The 23,388-nt window shown below is 40.7% G+C and overlaps 1 long non-coding RNA gene across 1 annotated transcript; it reads right to left on the reverse strand.

The window, feature by feature from the left end:
* Window positions 1-1,366: 1,366 nt before the first annotated feature.
* LOC140104854 (uncharacterized) lies at window positions 1,367-21,498 on the reverse strand. The gene is made up of 3 exons (XR_011850431.1): window positions 21,402-21,498; window positions 2,760-2,830; window positions 1,367-1,641 (listed from the first exon to the last, which is right to left on the reverse strand). It is a non-coding gene; the product is annotated as an uncharacterized lncRNA (long non-coding RNA).
* Between the last annotated feature and the right edge of the window lie 1,890 nt (window positions 21,499-23,388).

The raw sequence follows: 23,388 nt of genomic DNA on the forward strand, positions 1-23,388 counted from the left end.
AGGATATTCAGATGGAGAATCATTATTCTTGCCTCCATATGTTATGGAACAAGGACAAGAGTTGCCCACAAATTGCCCACTGGCATTTAAAGGTAACATGTCAGCGGGTTTTTCCCCACTAAACTACTAGCCTCCTCAGGTAGGGTATCAAATGTAATTCATACATTTCCTCTTTTAAGGGGAATCTGACCCATTTACCTATAAAAAAAAATCTCCCAGGCAAACATGATTAGACTCATCTCATGTAAAAGTGAGATAAAAAGAGTCATAGTCGCCTGAATTTGGGGGACATTTTTTATAGGTGAACAGGTAAGGACATTTCATGCCCTACCCACTAGACCAGTTATGGTGAACCTTTTAGAGACCAAGTGCCCAAACTACAACAAAAATCAACTTAAGTTCCAACATGGCAAATTAAGCAGTAACTTATTTCGCCCTGCTTTGTCACAGCTTTCAATCGTATTGGCATCCTTAGGAAATGTGTAGCAGGTGCTCCAATGATAATATAGCCCTGTCTACATCTCCTACTGTGGTCCCAGGAAGCCAGTGATGGTAGCTTTAAAATAGCACGGAACACGGCATGTCCTGGGTAGCCCAGGACTGCAGGAGGAGGCCTTGAGTGCTGTCTGGTGTACTCTGTGCTTGGGTAATGGCCGAGGTGCCCACTGAGATGGCCCTGAGTGCAACCTCTGACTCCCGTGCCATGGGTTCACCACCACTGCACTAGACATTTAGTGGGATAACACCTGGTGACAGGTTCTCTTTAAGAATGAAAAATGGCCCTATTCTCAGAATCACTAGAGGTCGCTTTAATAAATGAATACCAACATGCGCTTCATGTATATTCATTTTTAAATGCTCATTTCTGGATGTGACCTCACACTTCTCTGCATGTATGTGCTGATTGTCTCCTAATCCTTCGCCTCATATTTCTCTGCACTCCCCATCTTGGACCTTGACCAAGGAGTCAATAAGAATGCTTTCGATCCTAAAACAGAAATACATCAGACTGTATTTACCTTCACAGCGCCAGGTGCTGGCCATGCCATGTGTATTCCTTTCCTGGCACACACAGGGATTACCCATTTGCATGACAATCATTCTTCCGCAGCTCTAATTAGCCAAATTAGCAGGGGTGCTGGCAAGGCTTTAAAAGGAAGCTATTTCTGGCAAGCAACAGAACTCCTGACAATGGCTCCAGACCTGGGAGATCCTCTATGTTTGATTTGTCTGCAATTGGCAGAAGTAGCTCATATCTAATATACATGTGCCTGGAATGAATACTGTGATGATGAGAAGTGTGTGCAAGAGACAGAAATTATCCGCCATACATAAATCACACAGCAAATAAAAAGGAGGCAAGACAGACTGATTGATTGCTAATATTCAGCAAATCAATGCAATGGAAAATACACATTATAGTGTCCTGATTTTGATGTTAATTGGCTGAATGGATGTTCCAGAGCAGGCAATCACTTGATGGTGGTTAATATTTACAGGCATATTCTCCCATCTTCCCCTGTGTTTATATAGAGAATGGATAAACGGGAATGACTGCAGGAATTTCTATGTGGCATTATCTTGTGCTTTGTCCTTTGCTGTGTAGCTTATGGTTGTTCATATGACATTTATAAGAATATCCTATAATGCAGAACATGTATATGAGAATAAAAAAAATACATAATATTCACCAAGATTCCAATGAAGAAAATTTATAACTGACCATTAAAAGAATTTGGTCAAATTTAGTTTACATCCATAACCATGAATTAATTTACACAGTCCCTTCCTCAGAAATGGGGATACTTATATGTGGTTTTCCCGAGTTTAGATTTTGATGGCCTATAGTTAGATATCACATTGTGAAGTTGTGAACCAATGAGCTGATAGCCAAAGCACCAAGGGAATCCCAGGTGTGTGAAGCAAGAAGTACAAAGATCTGTCCATTGTGTAGTGGCCGCACTTTACTTCCCATTTACTCATTATCAGCTGATTGGAGGAGGTGGTCGGTGTCAGATCCTGCTGATGTTATAGAAGGATACACCATCATCTACCTCTATAAATGCCAATACTAACTGTTTATGCATTTATATACTACACCTGGTATAGAGAGAAAAAGTGAAGAGAAATCAAGTAAAGGTTTTCACTTTTGTTTGATCTCTAATTGCCTAAACAATTAATATGCCAAATGGCAACTGCCAATCCTGTTATTAGCATTAATAATGATCATTACACACATAATGGTTATCAAATGATGCAATAGATAGAAAACCTTAATAGATATGCTCTAAAGCAGTGGTGGCAAACCTATGGCACGGGTGCCAGAGGTAGCACTCGGAGCCCTCTTTTTGGGCACCCGAGCCATCAATATAGCACTCGACATAGAACTCAAAGAATCTTCCTGTAGTCCCAGGCGACTCAAGAAATGCTGCTCTCAGTGCTATTTTAAAGCAACACAATCTTGAATGTGCAAACGGGAGGATTATCTTTAGAGCTCCTATAGGCTTCTTCCTGTACAGGGGCCCATAGGGAGATGCTGCAACAAAAGTGCTGGCACTTTGCAATAAATAAGTGCGTTTTGGTTGTAGTTTGGGAACCCGGCCTCTAAAAGGTTCACCTTCACTGCTCTAAAGTATAGACCAAAATCAAAGAGGATAGCCCTCTTCTCAACATCTTGCAATATCTCCAGTAGAGGTACGTCCATAGACTTATATTTATTTGGATAGATGCTACATTGTTGTAGGCTAGAGGTGACCTACCTGCATTGGGTGTCTTTCATCTTCCTCTTGACAATACCTCATAGATTCTCTGTGGTGTTAAAGGCGTTTTCCTATGAAAGAAAATTCTCAAATTGAAATCCCCTAGATCATTTTAAAACCTTTACTTCACAATTTACTCAGTTTTATTGCTGTTTTAGCTCCTATCACACCCTAGGCTGGTCAGTGCAAAATCCCATCGTGTGAGCGGGGCTCTCTAAGCAGATACATTATAATCCATCTAGCTCTGTAAGCAGAAAATGCAATTTATAAACACTTTCATCTGGTTTCTGAACATTGTACTGGTATCTGACACATCTCTGCTTTTCCACTATACACTAGATCTGCTGTGCCTCCCCACATAACTTATCTGTGTGTAGCTTGTAGTTTTCCTCTGGCTGCTGTTGCCTCAGGAAGTCAGATTCTTTGTCTCAGTGTGCAGCAGTGAGTGAGCTCCGTGCTGCAATGCAGGGGGGCAGAGCTCAACCCCTACGTTAGAAATTTCAGGGTCGTATTTAGGGGCAACTGAAATTAAGTACACCAGGACTGATAGAGACAGGTTGGATATTTGTGAAATGCTGTATTTTTGTTAATTAAAGTGAATTAGAGAATGTGTTATTTTGTTATCCTGAGTACATATAAGAAACTTGTCTGCATGGGAATACCCCTTTAAGGTCAGGAGACTTTGCTGGGCAATCATGCACTGTGGTTATTAAACCAGATATCAGTACATTTGGCAATGTGGATAGGTGCCAAGTCCTGCTGGAAAATTAAAATTTCATCTCCAAAAAGATTGTTGGCAGAGGGAAGCATGAAGCGCTCTAAAATGCCCCGACGCCCCACGCTCGAAAACTGGCATAGAAGTGCTGATAAATCTCCACCCATGTGTCTATGTGGAGAAGCATTTTTACTTGAATAACATATGACATTTAACTAATTTTCCTCAATCTCTAATGGTGAGCAATCTCTGAGCTCAGTTGGAGAACAGCTGCTAAGAAGTCTTCTGTACATTGCAAAGAGAAAGTGGTGAAGATTTTGGACCAGATTTATTAAAGTCGCTGCGCCAGTTTTCTGTCAGACAAATGTCTGAGAAGCATTTCTGGCGCACAAAACAATTGTGGCGCGGCTACACTTTGCCTGATGCGACACAAAATTATGCACATAATGGGGCATTCCTGTGCGACACATTTATCATGCAGTGTCCAACAGAATTGTGTTGCATGCCCTATGTTAACCCCTTAACGACCAGGCCCTTTTTTGTTTTTGCATTTCCATTTTTCACTCCCAACCTTCACTAACTATAACTTTTATATTTTTCCATGTAGAGAGCTGTGTGAGGGCGTTTTTTCTGTGTAACAAAGTGCACTTCATATTGAAACTATTTAATATTCTATGCCGTCTACTGGGAAGCAGGAAATAGAGTGAAATTGGTGAATAAATGCATTATCACCATTTTCTTGTGGGATTGGATTTTACGGCTTGGGTTGGATTTTACAGTATAGGCTGACATGCAAAGTGACATATCCCGTCACAAACAGGGACAGTCTGGATGTCCTTTATTGGACCCTGGGGCCATCATGGAGACTTCGGTGCCCCCCGAACCAGGTGCGTCGGTAATGACGATTGAGGGGAAAGTGGGAAGCCCTATAGATGCTGCTGTCATGTTTGACTGTGTCGTTTGAAGCAGTGATTGCGACTATCGTGATCCTGGCTGTCACATACAACTGGGCTCCCATACACTGTCACTGACACTTTGTTTCACTGTACAGGTTTAGTTATGCTTTTATTTTATTGTACAGTTTGTTACAGATTTAGTGATTAGTTATATGTGTAGTTTGTGTTGTGAATTTCACTTTTTTATATGTAGTGGTTTAGCCAGTTGTTTACATTTTAATTAAGCTGCATGCAGTTCTGGGGTCCAGCCTGGGGTTGCCATAGAAATGATCCGGACCCCACAATCAAGGCGGAGGTGAACACAAAAGCCTTATAGGCCTAAGGCCGGTGACACACATGGTGTTTTTGTCATTTTTCTGTTGCAATTTCCAACGCATTGAAAACGCATGCATTTTTGCGCATGTTTATTTCAAATGTTTGTTTGTGTTTGCATTTTTAAAAACACTCGATGTGCATTAATAGCTTGCTGCTGTGTCTCTTGGAAATTGTAAAAACACAGCGACCTTGTTCTCCCTGCTGTTTCTGCAAGTAATGGCATGTGTTTTAAAACACAGACCACAAACGCATGCCTTTTCAAGGTCCAAGGTCGGGAATGGGTTAAAGGGATAGACCTTTGGGTTGTACCATTCAAAACAAATATCATACAAAAGATACATTTATTAATTAATTATCCATGTATTATGTATCCATCACAATAGTCTCCCTTTAAAATAAACAGGAGCTTACAATCTACACAAGTAACCAGAAATACAAACACATATAGCATGGTGCAGGCTATACAACCCCAGCACACCCTCTGCTCAGGTTTAGCAGCCCAGGTAAGACACAGGTAATGCTGACAGTGAAAGATGAATCCGTTTGTCTTTAGAAATTATAGTGGACAGAGACAAAGGTTTGCTGGCCAGAAGCAGCAGGGGGAGAAAAGCAGAGAAAGGTACAAGCACACAGACAACTAGTTCACTATTCACCCCTCAACATAAGCCATATTATATTCTGTTATAATGTTAGCTTGAGCTATTTATTTATGCATAGATTTTCAAAATGACTAAGCAATTTACAATTTAAATCCCAGCAATTCTAAAGTATTTACAGTAGCTGTGGTTTTCTCATACCAAGCAACATCTGAAAGCGTAAAATAGTGATTCATGTATTTTTTAGCATACTTTAAAGATGCAACAATCAGTTAAAGTCGGACATAAAAAAATAAATAAAAACCTTTATCTCCTTATTTCACATTTGATTGATTTTTTTTTTTTGAGCCATAAGGGCTTGTGAAAATAACATCCTAGATTTATCTTCAGTATTGGGAACAAATTACTATGATGTAGGGGCAGGGGTGTACCAAGCCTGTCTGCTCCCTGAGGCGAGCCATAGAGAGACGCCCCCTCCCATATATGTTATATATCAGGGAGTGTAAGGACCAGATCCCTCATATTGGTTTGGTGTGAAAATAAAGCAATGCAAAATGCATACAGCGCACCACCATGTAGTATCAAATGCATACAGCATACCGCCATGTAGTATTAAATACATACAGTGTGCCACCATGTGGTAAAAAATGCATACAGCGTGCCACCATGTAGTATAAAATGCATACAGCATGCCGCCATGTAGAATAAAATACATACAGCATCCCCCCGATGTCGTATAAAATACATACAGCGTCCCCCCATGTAGTATAAAATGCATACAGCATATCGCCATGTAGTATAAAATGCATACAGAGTACCACCATGTAATATAAAATACATACAGCAAACCGACATGTAGCACAAAATGCATAAAGCATACCACCACGTAGTATAAAATGCATACAGCATATCGCCATGTAGTATAAAATGCATACACCGTCCCCCCCATGTAGTATAAAATACATACAGCGTACCACCATGTAGTATAAAATGCATACAGCATATCGGTATGTAGTATAAAATGCATACAGAGTACCACCATGTAATATAAAATGCATACAGAGTACCACCATGTAATATGAAATGCATACAGGGTACCGCCATGTAGTATAAAATGCATACAGAGTACCACCGTGTAGTATAAAATGCATACAGAGTACCACCATGTAGTATAAAATGCATACAGAGTACTACCATGTAGTATAAAACACATACAGCGTGCCGTATGTAGAATAAAATGTATACAGAATACTGCCATGTAGTACAAAATATGTGCCTTGATAAGTATCACAAATACTGCATATAGATACAGCATATATACATATATACAAATAGTATGTACAGCTTATACACACTCCGCAAATATATACAGCAAATACACACACACCATATACAGAATATACATAAACACTTATACAGCATGTGCACATACACTCACCGGCCACTTTATTAGGTACACCATGCTAGTAACAGGTTGGACCCCCTTTTGCCTTCAGAACTGCCTCAATTCTTCGTGGCATAGATTCAACAAGGTGCTGGAAGCATTCCTCAGAGATTTTGGTCCATATTGACAAGATGGCATCACACAGTTGCCGCAGATTTGTCGGCTGCACATCCATGATGCCAATCTCCCGTTCCACCACATCCCAAAGATGCTCTATTGGATTGAGATCTGGTGACTGTGGAGGCCATTTGAGTACAGTGAACTCATTGTCATGTTCAAGAAACCAGTCTGAGATGATTCCAGCTTTATGACATGGCGCATTATCCTGCTGAAAGTAGCCATCAGATGTTGGGTACATTGTTGTCATAAGGGGATGGACATGGTCAGCAACAATACTCAGGTAGGCTGTGGCATTGCAACGATGCTCAATTGGTACCAACGAGCCCAAAGAGTGCCAAGAAAATATTCCCCACACCATAACACCACCACCAGCCTGAACCGTTGATACAAGGCAGGATGGATCCATGCTTTCATGTTGTTGACGCCAAATTCTGACCCTACCATCCGAATGTCGCAGCAGAAATCGAGACTCATCAGACCAGGCAACGTTTTTCCAATCTTCTACTGTCCAATTTTGATGAGCTTGTGCAAATTGTAGCCTCAGTTTCCTGTTCTTAGCTGAAAGGAGTGGCACCCGGTGTGGTCTTCTGCTGCTGTAGCCCATCTGCCTCAAAGTTCAGAGATGCTCTTCTGCCTACCTTGGTTGTAACGGGTGGCGATTTGAGTCACTGTTGCCTTTCTATCAGCTCGAACCAGTCTGCCCATTCTCCTCTGACCTCTGGCATCAACAAGACATTTCCGCCCACAGAACTGCCGCTCACTGGATGTTTTTTCTTTTTTGGACCATTCTCTGTAAACCCTAGAGATGGTTGTGCGTGAAAATCCCAGTAGATCAGCAGTTTCTGAAATACTCAGACCAGCCCTTCTGGCACCAACAACCATGCCACGTTCAAAGGCACTCAAATCACCTTTCTTCCCTATACTGATGCTCGGTTTGAACTGCAGGAGATTGTCTTGACCATGTCTACATGCCTAAATGCACTGAGTTGCCGCCATGTGATTGGCTGATTAGAAATTAAGTGTTAACGAGCAGTTGGACAGGTTTACCTAATAAAGTGGCCGCTGAGTGTATATCTACAAACACGTATATACCTATATACAAACAGATAAAGTAACTTTACCTTTCTTTTATGGCCCTCATCCTGGTTCGGCTTCGGCCACCTCTGGCGGCGGCAGCGGAGGCAGGGGGGGCGGGAGCGTAATGGGGTGGGGGGCTGGCTGTGGTGCGGAGTGCGGGGGGGGGGGGGAGTCCGGGAGCGGAGCAGGGCCGGGAGAGCCAGGAGCGGGAGGGGAAACCAGGAGATATGTGGAGAGTGGCAGGCAGGAGGACCGTGGCTTAATAACTAGAGGCTTAATAGTGGGTCCTCTGGCTGTCAGTACTTACTTCAGGAGCCGGGAGCAGAGTGGGGAGTAGAGCAGGGGTGATTGTGGAACAGAGGGGGCCGGGAGACCCAGGAACCAGGAGGTGGGGAACCAGGAGGTATGTGGAGAGTGAGGGGTGGCCAGAAGCACGGTGTCCCCGATGGAGGACTGGAACATGCCGGCAGGCAGGCGGGAGCATAGTGCCGCCCCCTCGTCCAGCAGGAGGCGCGCCGTCTGAGGCAAGATGCCCAACTCGCCTCATGGCATCTGCGCCCCTGTGTACGGGAACAGTATCTATAATTAATAAATATAATTATAATCAGTTATCTATATATCTATCTAGAACCACATAAAGGAAAAGGCTGCTGTCCTCAAGCTTGGTGGTGGAAGTGGTACCAAAACTTAGCATTTTGAATGTACCATTGTACAGGAATCTTGCCTTTTCTGTGGATCTATATGCAAAAGGTTTGAGGCCAGAGACCTTGTGGCTGAGCACCCAATTATTCACTGTGCTGCCCTGGACTTCCCTTTATCCAAAAAATCCAAAAAAAAGCACAAAAAAGGCAGTACACATAGTTTGATTTTATGATTCACAAAATGTTATGGGCTTTCTAAAGTAGGCGTAGTTATCACCAAGATGGCTGCCACTGGAAACTACAAGTCCCATGATCCTTTAGTTCTGGTTCTTCCAGCAGGACAATGACCCAAAACACACTTCAAAAAGCATTAGAAAATGGTTTTAGAGAAGGCACTGGAGACTTCTAAAGTGGCCAACAATGAGACCAGACCTGAATCCCATAGAACACCTGTAGAGAGATCTCATAATGGCAGTTTGGAGAAGGCGTCTTCAAATATCAGGCACCTGGAGCAGTTTGCCAAAGAAGAATGGTCTAAAATTCCAGCAGAGCCTTGTAAGAAACTCATTGATGGTTAGCAGTTGTTCACAGTTATTTTGCCTAAAGTTTGTGCTACCAAGTATTAGGCTGAAGATGCCAATACTTTTGTCCGGCCCATTTTTGGAGTTTTGTGTAAAATGATCAATGATTTGAATTTTTTTTTTATTTTTTCTGTGTTTTTTCATTGCAAACAAAATAAAGCTATTAATACCAAAGAATTTGTGATTGCAATTGAGTATTATCTGACAGAATTGCAAGGCTGTCAATACTTTTGGCCACCACTGTATTTATTTGTAGACATTTTTTAATTTTTTTTTGGATTTTGTACATGAAGGACCTGATGCCTGGCCCCACATGGTGTGCACTCAGTTGTGTCTTATTTCTCTATATTTCATGAAGTAAGATTTTTGGTGTTGATTGAACTTTCTAGTTATATCTATCTAAAAATCAAGGGAGAACCCCAAATATTAGTGAAAAATGGTAATCTTTATCTCCCCTCTTGCCACGTTGTATCTGCATGGCAAACTTGAAACATTGCAGAAGGTGAGGATCACCATTTTTTCATTTTTTGGGGCTGCTGCCTTGCTTTTAAACTTTGTATATCTGGACTCTTGGGCAGGAGGATTAAAGGGGTTTTACGACCAAGCAAGTTAGTCCCTATCCACATAGGGACTGTGCTGCTTCATTTTTCTGTTTAGTATCTATCTATCTATCATAAATTTTAGATTTATTATCTAGTTATCATCTTCCTTTCTTACTCTTCCTGTGGTGGTAACCCAAACCTGAACACAACTTTCATGTTTGGATTCCAAAACCTTAACGCGTCTGCTCATCCCTACATACTATCTATTATTCATCTATCTATATACAGTATACATATTTATCAATTATCTATCTTACTATCTGCCTATCACTTGACAATTATCTACCTATCTATTATGTCAGTTATTTATTATTATCTATAGATTATTATATTATAGATATATCTGATATATCTATTGATCAGATATCTATCTATTTCTCTCTGATCTTTATTTTCTTAGGGTTATCTAATCTCTCTAGTGAATTTGCATTTATATCAAGTTAGTGTGGACAGAATATACAGATACATAATATATGACATAAAAGTACTGCATACACAATGAAAAATCTTGTCAGATACTGCAGGAAACCTTTGCTCAGTAAATCAGATACTTTGTTTCGATAACCTGTTGGTTTTAATTATGAGGCTGTGATAATGCAAGTTTTAAGGGGAATCAGAGAATTAATTTAGCTGCAAGAGCATCCAATTACCCACAGTAAACCAGGTGAAATCTCTATGAATAGTAAATGTAGATTAGATGGAGTGATATGAAATTTACCGTCTCTCTTGTGCGCTGTGTGTGAGATGTAAATCCATTGGCTGGGAGGAAATAACACCGGCATCCAAAGTCAACAAGAAGATGATATTACCAAGAAAAGACTTGGATTTCTAGAGCTCTCTGCGTGCAGTGTAATTCTGTGCTATCAAAAGCAGAATACGGCTCATAATACAGCGGAAAAACATCACCCTCCTGTAAAAGGAATCGGGGCTTGTAATGACAATTTTCCATTACCATATAACAAAAACGAGGTTCCCAATTTTAGCAATCAGATAGAGTATCTGTCACCATCATTTTTACGACTGCCTCTTAGGGATAATGGACAGAAGCAAAATTAGGCATGAAAATGTAGCAACCTAGACTAATATTATAATGGGATTGTATTACAATGAAATCATGGATTATTTTATACAGCTATTGTATAACATAGCCATAAAACGCCTGTAAATGGCGCACTCCCTATTAAAAAATCATACTCAGTATCCAATTATATATCAATGGTAGAAGACCTGCTTTGCCTCAACCACTAGCTCTCCATTCTCATGCTGATGAATATGAGCTTAGTCAGGACCAAGATGACATTTAGACTCTTTTTGGGTTTTTTTATTTCGCTCTGCTAGACACCTGTAATTTTAAAGTTAATGGTTAATTACTTTTTTACCAAACTATTGCCTTGTTGCAAATAAGTCACTACAGGAAACTTTAGTTTATATTTTCATGCTGTGGCTCCCAGATGTTGTATTCTTTTTAATAAATTTGGTCAATCTCTGGTCGAACATACTCTAAAATGGACAATAGAACTTTTTATGTTAAAAAACCAGAGCATACTGAATTCCTCTTTTTGACCTATTCTAGGAACTTGTTTTTGGCAGGTTTAAGTTGATGCCATAACTTATAGTGCCACAGTCTTCACAAATAATATTGACTCTTATAGGGTCAGTTAGGACAACTAGATGGACAAGGTACAAGATGTTTGACACTGTAGGGTTGTAGTGGCAAATTCAACCATGGTGGCAGTAGCCGCACTATAGTACAGAACATAATGGACAAGGAGATGTCCTTCTTTCTATTGTTACAATTTCTACTTCAGGGGGACATTGGCATGATCGAATCTATCACAGCCATATATGTACTATGGGGAAATTATGCTGTAGTGCTACATGCCTTTGCAATGATCATGTGATAATCAGACAACCAATCATCTATGTATTCACTGTGAAGCCCCCCTCCCCAAAGTAGTTTCGATATAAGGTTATGTGTCGGCACTAAAGAACAGAACTACTTCCTCTTGGTCTGTACCACTTCCTGCTGAGGAAGATCTTTATAAAATACTCCAGTTTTGGTGTGATTTCTTTGCACTCACTCAGCAGCCTATGTAATATATTAGAATACCTAACAGTAACAGCATTAGCCGTGGTGGCAACAGTACAGTGTGGAACAGATACCCAAATGTTTAGCATAGTAATAGCAGTAACCATAGCTGCAGAAGAAGCAGTTTAGGAAGGAATATGGTGCAGAAGAAATTTGTATCTCTGATTTGACCAGGTATTTAGTACCTGCTATATCTACAACAGTAAAATGGAACATTTGAACAACATCAAAACTACATTTTAAAGGGAAACTGATACCAGGAAGGTCATTTTTACCCAGGCTCTAATGTTGATTTCAAAAAGATTTTTGTGTCCCCTATGGTCGGCCTCTGATACTATGGTAATTATACTCTTATTGACCTGATGCCCAGCACCACACCTCTAGGTGTTCATCCATACTGCTACCTCTTACATTTTATCAAGATTCTGATGAATTTATATATTTTTATCATAATTGTGGCAATGTTTTATCTTTTTGTGATGTATTGGCAGTAGTAGTAGCTCCAGTAGCCTCATCAGTAGAGAATGTTGGTGTAGACATGTAGCTGGGCAAGTGGAAGAAGTGGAAGGACCGAACTAGGCCTATACAACGTGGAAGGCATCACTACCACATAGGCCTCATTGCGGTGTAGCATCATAATTACGTATTGACCAAGTAGCCCATGACAATTATCTACTATCCTTTATCCTAATTGTTTCTCAATCCATTTATGATCGCATTTGCACATCGCCATAGACACTTTCATAATTCTCTTCTGGATATATTTTCATCATGGAACAAGTTTAATAGCTGGGGTGAGAAGAGAAGGCAATTGTCATGTGTCACAGTTAAAATTGCAGGATAAATATTACCCTTTGTACCTTATGGAGGTTCATGTGAATAGATCATCAATTCTAGTGGCAGAAAACTGGTTAAGTTTCCTGAGCATATTAGCTGCTTGGTTTATACAGCACAAGGGAATGCTGATTTCTAACAATTTGTCTAATTTAGTTTGTACGAACACAATGAGAAAACAACAAACAGATTGGCCTGAACATGTCCCAAAAGATTTGGCGATTTCCGCAGAACAGGAGATTTGATGCCAAATACAGAACTTGTTGATGCGCTTTTACAGCAGAAGAAAATAATGGGTTTCTACAATTATATCTGCATTATATTTATTTGCTTTTGTAGAAGCTATTAAGCTATGATAAGGTTACCTCATTGATACATTGTACTAAATCTCCCATTATAGAATCACACATGGAAACGTTAACAAAAAATAGTTGCTGTGGCACCTTCATTATGGGAAGAAAATTTACTTTATTAGAAGTAAAGTATAAATCATGTATGATAGGTGTGAGTATAAAACCTATGCCTTGCTCATGATACTGGCCCGGGAGAATTTCTGGTGAAAATATTGTTATTACTTTTTATTGTTATTACTATTAATATTATTATGTAAGCAAACTGCAGTGCTTGTAAAAAGGACATGTAAACCATGGGCAGGTCATTATTCCTCTTGTGCGCTCCAGTTACCTGTGCAGACTATAGACCTGCCCTAGAGCCATGGATGGCCCCCATCAGCCCCACCACTCCCTCTCACTGTGAATGTGGTGTATAATAATAATCATTCCTTTATTTATATAGTGCATACAGATAATGTACTGCTGCACAGAGCTTCGCAAATCAGTCCCTGTCACCATGGGGCTCACAATCTAATCAATCTACCAGTATGTTTTGGAGTGTGGGAGGAAACCAAAGGACCAGGAGGAAACCCACACAAACACAGAGAGAACATAAAAACTCTTGCTAACAATAAACAATCTGCAGAAATAACCCGCCTGTACTTCATACAGTGCATCAATAAATTATTAGTGTAAAGATGCTGATGCTGAATGGTAACATAAAGGATTACAATTACATTACGGCAATGAGAGAGCAATGAGACTAGTTATAAGTAGGGATTGGTAAAATTTTCTTTTAACTTAAAGGGGGTTTCCAGCTCATGATTAAAATATTTTGCTGGAAAGAAATAAGAATGTATACTCACCTTCCCCTGCTCCTCCATTTCTGAGGCAGCTACTACTTTTCAGCCAGTGACATCCCATCAATGCCAGGCAATTGCAGAAGCCAATCAATGGCCTCAGTGGAGATCCCCCCCCCCCCCCCTTCGCTAAAATGACCTAGAACGGACCTCAGCAGTAATCAGAGATTTGTAAAAAAAGGCAGCACGGAGGCCTGGGATTTGGGATTGGCTGCAGTAGTCACCTAATAGAAATAGGATGTTTTGGTTTTTTTAATACATAGTTTCAGTTAAATATGATAAATAAAACAGGAGAGGGGTAGAACAGAAGACACCAGGTATGTAGTCTTTTTCATCTACCATGTATTGTCAAATATTGATTTCCAGATAAAACAGTTAATTTCTCAAGCTGCTTGAATGAAGTGTTGAGCACATCCATAGAATGGACTTTTTTATTTTGAGTGCAGTTCCCTAGTATGGCAATTTTTCCCCTTGATTGAAGATCCATAAATAAAGCCTTGTAGCCAAGGTCATGCAAGGATACAATGGAGCATAGCTTTATTTCTTTACGTCCCCTCTCCTATTATGTGGGAATAACCCAAAATAAATTTCTACAGTGACTCCATGGCCTCTCCTATTAAAGTAAGTGCTGCAGCGGCTATTTTTATTGTCAATTTGGGTTCAGGAAGCGTCAATGTTTGGAAAAATATAGACTTGTGTTGCATTGGCACTGATAGATGAGATGTGCTCTAAGACATTGATCTGTTCCTGATTCAATTTCCCTTGGCTGACACAGACCAGCACTACGAATCTGGTCATCACCGAGCCTTCAATATGAAGCCTTCTGCATGATGGTGGCACTGGTTCAACAGAGAAAAGAAATACAAGCACCACCTACAGTACAATTAATTACTTACCCTGTATAGTCATTTTGCAGTATGGTAGCTTTTTTTTTCTCTACTCTGTTACAAGAAACCTATTACAATTTGACCAATAACTATGGACGAGGCCAATACTTGATTTTTACAGACTCAAGGGTCAAACTGGTGGTGAACACTAAATTGAATAGTTCTTGACCTGACCTTTTTCAAAAAGTTAAATTATTTTCTTGGCTAGTTCTTTTACAGTACATCCCTTATTTAGGGATTTAGCCCCAAGATTTGGTAGTCATGGGGAAAGGGAGATTTATCACTGCATTGTCTGTTTTTTGTACTACTTTTGCCCTTTTTTGTTGCAACTTTCAAGTTGATACCTAATTTGTCTCAACTAAGGAAAAAAGTTTAAACTACAACTTGTAGTACAACAGACAACCTAGTGATAAATCCACCCCTAGTACCTAGGTCAGTCGTGGCGAACCTTTTAGAGACTGAGTGCCCAAATTGCAAACCAAAGTCAACACATCCATCACAAAGTGATAACACTGGAATTTAGCCAAAAATTACCAGCAATCACTATACAAGGTCCAAATAATAGTGCTACATGATGACCACCACCATTACAACAACATAAGTACCACGATACTTATAATAAAGACTACTGTACAAGGACAAATAATATCACTAACCTGGGGCAAACTGTGATTCATTTTACCACTGTGATGAATATTACTGCCATTTGTACAGGGATAAATATTACAGCCATGCATATAGGGATAATTATTCCAGCTATATATACAGTGATAAATATTACCTAGTTATATACAGGGATAAATATTACCGCCATACATACAGGGATAAATATTACCGCCATACATACAGGGCACACAGATTATGCAGCACTGCACAGAGCTTTTCAAATCATTCCCTGTCCCCAATGGGGCTCACAATCTAATCAACCTACCAGTATGTTTTGGAGTGTGGGTGGAAACTGGAAAACCTGGAGGAAACCCACGCAAACACTGAGAGAACATACAAACTCTTTGCAGATGTTGACCCTAGGACTTGAACCCAGGTCCCCAGCCCTGCAAGGTTGTAATACTAATCGCTAAGCCACTACCGCTATACACACACAGGGATATATATATTATTACACTCCCTGCTTAAACAATACACACAACAGCTCTCGGAAATAGTGACGAAAGCACGTATCAGAACAAAGCTTGGGGCTCATTCACACGGCCGTCTGGGGGGACATACATGCGGCCACAAATTTGGGCCGCAAGTTCGTCCCCATAGACGGCAACGGCGGCATGGCGAGGTTATGGTGCATGTACCACTCTCCACCTCATCTTAAATTATTAATCAGACTTTTCTATTAAAATGTTTACATTAAAACAGCATATGTTTTTAGGCTAAGCATCCTGGTGCGTCTTGATTATAGCTTGCAGGTAAATGTAGACATGTTGGTAACTAAAGCTGTACAACATAATTTTACCTATTTCTGAAACATTTCTGTGCTGCCAGCATGCTTGGAAAAATGTTCTGAAAGCTCAGCACAGTCTGTTTTCACAAAGGTGGAGCCAGCGCACCATTATAGTTTCTAGACATTTCCATCTCAAAGCTTCAGCTGACAAGAAAAAAAAAGAGTATCTTGTGCCTTCCTAAAAGTGTTACTTCGTCATGGTTCTAAAACTGATATTTTGCACCTCCTTTTATAACTTGTTGGGAAGCAAAGCACTGCAAGTGTTTTACAGCTCCTCTGTTAATGAAAAGCCTAATTAAATTACATTACAACCACTTTGTAAAAATGTATCTAACCACCTTTCTATAACGTGATTTAAAGTGTATGATGCTTATGCCTCATTTGTTCAGAATTCAGACGCTAAGATATTCTCATTCATTTTTATTTTACATGCTGTCCGTTTTTATTTGGCAATAGACCCCCAGCAGTTCAGATGGGGGTTTAGAGCTAAAATGGAAAAACTCCATGAGGGTCTGTACACGTCAATGTGAATGATGCATTATTACTTCTGTGATCTCTTGGGCCACTGGTTGGCTGCAAACAAGAAAGGATCCAGCACTTCACTCATGGGACCCTTCAATATTCTATTTATCTGAAAATAGGTTTTGGACTATCAGGTAAAAACACGCAGAACAATCGATTTCAGCCTAAAATTCAGTCACAATCGGGATAGCCTTAGCTACATATCATGTGACCTCCTTCAAGATCAGCTTTGGGAAGGCCGTTGTATCTCCCTCAGTGGTACTAAGCATCCTGAGGCAATTCTCCAGCACATTCGCCCCTTAAAGAAAAGGATTTCAGACCACATGACAGATGGATCTAGAGTCAGATTAACAGATAGGAATATATCTAGTCTATCTAAACACTTTTTAGAAATACATGATGGAGAACTAACTAGTCTTATGGTCACTGGCATAGAAAGGGTTACCGCGCCAAGCAGAGGCAGAGATCGTACTCACAAACTCCACAATGGGGAGATGCTGTGGATCCTTCAATTAGATACACGCATGCCTAGTGGCCTGGATAGCAAGACTCATACTATGTATTTATATTGAATTATTTGGAGTAAGAATGTCTGGAGCATATACTAGATTCTAGTTTCCTTGTAACATGCGTTTATTATGTAAAATGTTTTCTATTTGTTAACTACTCTGCTGTTCGCTTGCACGGCAATTTGTTGAGTTATTCTGCTTTGCGCATGCGTCAATCAATATGGTTCCACTCACCTGTTATGTGCTTTTTTAAAATGAAGGTCTTTGCAGATGCCCTTCAGACCACGAGTAAGAACTTATGTTTATGTTAAAACGCGTAGGTCTCTTGGACAATGCAACATGATTATTTCTTTTTAATGAATTTGGAATAAAGAAGATAACTTTTTAACAGCCTGGAGTGCCGATCTTTAACTTTCCTATTTTTTGAATCCTCAGCACAACATTCCTTCTTTTAAAACTTCAGTATTTTATTTGGAGCTGCTTAAAATCCATACATAAGGGTCACATAACAATTGAATTGTTGAGAACATAATAGACATAATAGAAGTAGGTTGGACAATATTTACAAAATCCGGAATGGATTATACTTCAATGATGCCACCACCACATGTGCATTGGTTGTTTAAAACAATTTCTATTACCGTATATACTCGAGTATAAGCTGACCCGAGTATAAGCCGAGGCCCCTAATTTTACCACAAAAAACTGGGAAAACCTATTGACTCGAGTATAAGCCGAGGGTGGGAAATGCATTGGTCACAGCCCCTCCAGTATGTAGCCAGCCAGCCCCTGCCCCAGTGTATATAGCCAGCCAGCCCCTGCCCCAGTGTATATAGCCAGCCAGCCCCTACCCCAGTGTATATAGCCTGCCAGCCCCTGCCCCAGTGTATATAGCCTGCCAGCCCCTGCCCCAGTGTATATAGCCTGCCAGCCCCTGCCCCAGTGTATATAGCCCCCCCTTCCCCGTCGTGCAGCACAACAATACCGGATGGATCGCACAGAAGATCTACGGGTGCCGCCAGAAAGGCGAGTTTTGATTTATTTATTTTTTTGACTCGAGTATAAGCCGAGTTTGGGTTTTTCAGCACATTTTTTGTGCTGAAAAACTAGGCTTATACTCGAGTATATAAGGTATATAAATACTGGTTTTTTATTTAAATGTATTATGGGTTACAGGTAGAAAATGTCCAGGGAACATCCATAGAACTACAAACTACAGTCGCTCACAAGGCACATCAACAGATGCATAGATCAATCTGGGAGAAGCCACAAAGAAATAAAGGACTATGAACCATGTGCAAGATGCCTCAATTCATTGAAGAATAAATACATTGCTTGGACCCTACACACCAGCTGGCCATTTGGAGGATGCTACTACAATGGAGGGGGGGGGGGGTATGAAAAAGTTACAATTGTCCTCCCTATGACCAAACTGTGGCTTAAATCATCACCTTTATAAACTATATAAACCTTCCTTAAAAGAAAAAACAGCACATATCTATAGACTAGAGCCCAAATGGGACTATGGGGGTTATATGGCAATTGGAGAAACAACTGAACCTGTTTATCCCTGTTGTATCATGTACTTCCTCATTCAGTTCTGAGCCAGATTCTGGTGTGGGCTATAGTACATGCAGTGGGCACTTGCCCACCTGTTCCCCCATTCCCCTCCTCAAAAAGTGCTATTCAGGTGGCTAAATGTGGGAAAAGTTGCAATTTTCTGACCATGCTTCAGAAATTGTGACTTTTCATTCCTTATATGCATATTTTTGGCAGACTGACTTTTTGGAACAAAGCCACACCCTTTTTATTGACCACACCCCTTTTCAGTACTAGTCACAGAAATGCCTGAAAATTGTCTAAAACTGTTGGTGAATGTGGCACAGACAGTTTTTTTTTTGTGCACATTACAAAAAATTCTCTCATATACAGATTGATTGGTCCAAAATCCCACCAGATCCGTGTAGTATGCAAATATGTTTTCCAAGGTCAAGAAAATGACCTACTGATCCTACTGATTGGTGACAGTAACCTTCAGAAAATGTAACTATAATCTTGTTCTGCGCTACAGTTATTGCTGTTCTCTAAATTGTGATTATCATTTTTTTTCATCACGTTTGCAAAACAAAGGTTTTATGTTGATATACTTTGGTAATTTTGTAAAACTCTCCTAGTGCCATGGTGTTTGTCGGGGGACTCAGCTTATTTTTGGGGGCTGTGCAATACTTACTGTTCTTGGCATATGGGAGTGGTTATGATGGAGGGTGCATGTAAACATTGATGAGTGCAAAGCCCCTTTCATCTGCCAGAAGCCATCAGAAAACATGATGGCACAGGAAACAATGGGGGTCATTTACTTAGGGCCCGATTCGCGTTTTCCCGACGTGTTACCCGAATATTTCCGATTTGCGCCGATTTCCCCTGAATTGCCCCGAGATTTTGGCGCACGCGATCGGATTCGGAAAAACCGCAGCGGAGCTTACACTTACCTTCACTCAGCCCGGCTCGGTGAACTCCAGCGCGTTCCGATACTTTTCAGCGCAGCAGCACTACCTGGTGGACGTCGGAGGAACTGCCTTAATAAATCCCGGCCGGACCCGAATCCAGCGCAGAGAACGCACCGCTGGATCGCGAATGGACAGGATAAGAAAATCTGCCCCATTGACTCCTGCTGCCCGGTGGTCAGGTGACTTGCAGATCATGGTGGCTAATGCAAATTTGAACAGGCTAAGTATAATATGGGTGACCATGTTATGGTCTTAAAGAGAAAAGCAAGAGAGAAGGGGTGCTTCCTAGTGCAGAGTTTTTTTCAAAATCTCAGTGATAGATATAGTGTGTTATTAACCTCTCACCTGAAGATACAACACTGGGGCACATTTACTAAGGTCCTTGCGACAGTTTTCTGTTGGACTGCTTGCACATGTATTTAAGAAGGCTCTATGCCACATATGTGTCGCATGTGACCCTTTTGTGTCGCGGCTGCACTGTTCTACAAGTGGCACAAATTTTGTCACTGAAGGAGGCTGTCAAAAGCAGAATTTGACAGAAGCATGTTGCACGCCCTATGTTTAAGGTTTACCAAATGTGCCCCACTGTCTGAAACATATAGGGGCCACAGCCGTCGCTCTTTCTCTGGTCGAAAAAACATCTTCCAAAGAACTTTTGAAATCCTTAAAGTACCACTGCTTATCAGCATATCTGTGTAGCAGAGAGCTATTAAGATGATGACCGAAATAAGCCAATTGGCCTTTTTTCACGAAAAAAGTTTATTCATAAAATAAAAAGTTGTATGGTTTCCTGACTGCATATACACAGTATTAAAAGAAATAGTCAGAAGACAATCCAATTTTTATTTTACTAATAAACTTCAAGCCTTTTTTTTGTGAAAAATGGCCCATTGGATTCTTCTTCTTCAGTCGGCAACCTAATAGTTCTCTGCTACTATGATCTGCTCATAAGCAGTGGTACCTATTGATCTAAGGGTCTTATGCTTACTGTGTTAAAGTCTGGGATTAGTGGTTGACCCCATTATAGGAGTTTTTCAGGAATTCCTGTAGCAGGGTTACCCTGCTTCATCTCCCAGCCCCTATGTGCAGCGATACCTTTTGTGGCCAACCCCTTTAAGGCAGTCATTTATCTCAAAATCTAATCCCAAAACAGCCTATGTATTTGCAGCAGAAAGAAATGGCCGAGCTTTGGTCATCCCTGCGTGCTTCTGCATATGTACAGTATATTAGCCTCAGTGGGTTAATATACAATGGGGCTTGACTGTGCACAGCTACGTGGAGAAAAAAGTGGCATGAACCAGTTAAATTCCAGGATCATGTGCTCCACATATATGGTGCATGGTTCACCGTAGATTACATAGAGCCCCTCTATATTCCGGTAAACAGATGCTGCTTCTCTCTGGTGGTAAACATAATTCTTCATGTTATCTCCATGCCATATATCTGCTGCATTGTTAAGCTCTGTCTGAGCCAAGTCACAGAAATAACTCCCAGAGTTTTCTTCCAGGATGCAGAACACAAGGAAAAAAAAAACAATTATGATCTGTGAAGAGAGGTGCGAGGACACTGCGGGTGTGAGAGTGTGACTCTTGTTTTGCCTACCTTGTCCCAGGATTGCAAAGCTCCAGACTTCCAGAGCACTCAGCTCTTTTCTCACCTATCCATTTTCAACTGTTCTTGGGACTAAAACAGAGCAAGGTTACATTTGTAATGCAAGTTCACACTACACAGAAATAAAACTGTGCTAGCCCTCCCCAGAGAATGGCAGAGCTATGCTTCTACAGACTGAAGCTCGGTGACGTCGGGCTCATAGAAATGACATTTTCAAATGGAAATGTCACCTTTCGGCTCTGCAGTACGCTGCCCCAATGAGTAACATTGGATAATTTGCTGTAATGTCAGAAGAATCATTACCCGGTCCCAGCTAGTCAAGGAAATTCTGCACCTCAGTACAATGGCATGAACCCTGTTTGTTAAGTGCTGTTGTTTTTTTAACCCCTTTGCGACTGGAGACGACGAGGTTGTATGTGTTTTCAATGAGAGTTCCAAGGTCAGTTTTTGCAAAAGATGGAAAATATTAATTAATATTGTTAATTAACATTTTTTGCATCAAGACGAAAATCATTAGTCAGCGTGGTTTCACTTACATCAGAACTGCTGAGTAAAGTGAGAAATATTTCATTTGGAACAGGAAAGATGTAATAATATCATTTTAAAGTAGAATTTATCACAATGATACCAGCAAGTATGACTTATTTCAGATGAGATGAGAGAAGACCTTGTCTTACTGTGAAGCTTATTTACCTTGATAAGCTTTAGGGTCACACATGCTTTAGCTGGTTGCTAGACATACATGGGGAGAACTATCATACGCAGTGATAGTGGCCATGCCACCTGCATAAGCGGAAACGCCTCCTGCCCACCCACTCCGCCGGCTACCGCACCCCTGTATGGCGTGGAGGTGGCATAGTCACTCTAAGATCAATCCACAAATTCTTTCACTGCTTCTATGCGATAATACCTAACATGTCTATGATTTTTATTGCTTATTTTTATGTCAGTTCTAAGGAAAGGGAGGTGATTTGAACTTTTATTTTTTAAAACTTTTTTAAAACATTTTTAACTATTTTTTATACTCCCTATGGTACTTTAGGTTATCATATTCCTACCATACTCTGCCGCACTACAGTATAGTAGTGAATGGGGATTTTGCACATGATCTGCCACTAGCACTTTGAAACAGATCTTCAAAAATGACAAGTCCTGTGGTCTTGCAAAGACCCCTGGCTGTCATGACGACTGACATCAAGGGGAGTGATGAGATGGCTGCGCGGGTGTTAGCAGTAGGTGTTTGCTGTATTATGCAGCAAACACCCCATGTGTATGAAGAGTGCCTCTGAGCCCTCTTCATACACCCGCTACCGCACCATGAAGGGACAAATTTATTAAACTTGACAATATTTTGAGATTAGGAACAAAAAGGCAACACTAGGCACAACTCTGTGATGGCTGAAACCTAATAAGAGGATGGATTCTGTGCTACTGTCACAATCAAACTCTTGAATGGGGTTACCATACCTCATGGGATTTGAGATAAACAAAGAAGTAACAAAAATTAAGTGCACAACAACATTAAAATTATGTACATACTCGAGTATAAGCCGACCGAGTATAAGCTGAGGCCCCTAATTTTACCACCAAAAACTGGAAAAACTCGAGTATAAGCCAAAGGTGGGAAATGCATTGGTCACAGCCTCCCAGTAAATAGTCAGCATGCCCCCAGTTGTATACAGCTACCCCCTTAAGTATATAGCCAGACAGCCCCCTTTAGTATACACCCATCCCCTTTAGTATGCAGACAGCCAGCACCCTTTAGTAGCCAGCCAGACCCCTTTATTAGCCAGACACCTTTATAAGCGAGCCACCTTTGGTAGCCAGCCACATTTAGTAGCCAGCCAGCCACATTTAGTAGCCAGCCAGCCAGCCCCCAGTTTGTCCAGCACTTAAAAAAATAAACTTACATACTCACCTTCAGGTGGTCCCGATTTTCACTGCTGCTCCCTGATGTTCGGCACAGCTCCCCCATGCT

This window comes from Engystomops pustulosus, chromosome 10, assembly GCF_040894005.1.
Source record: "Engystomops pustulosus chromosome 10, aEngPut4.maternal, whole genome shotgun sequence".
Taxonomy (NCBI): Eukaryota; Metazoa; Chordata; class Amphibia; order Anura; family Leptodactylidae; genus Engystomops; species Engystomops pustulosus.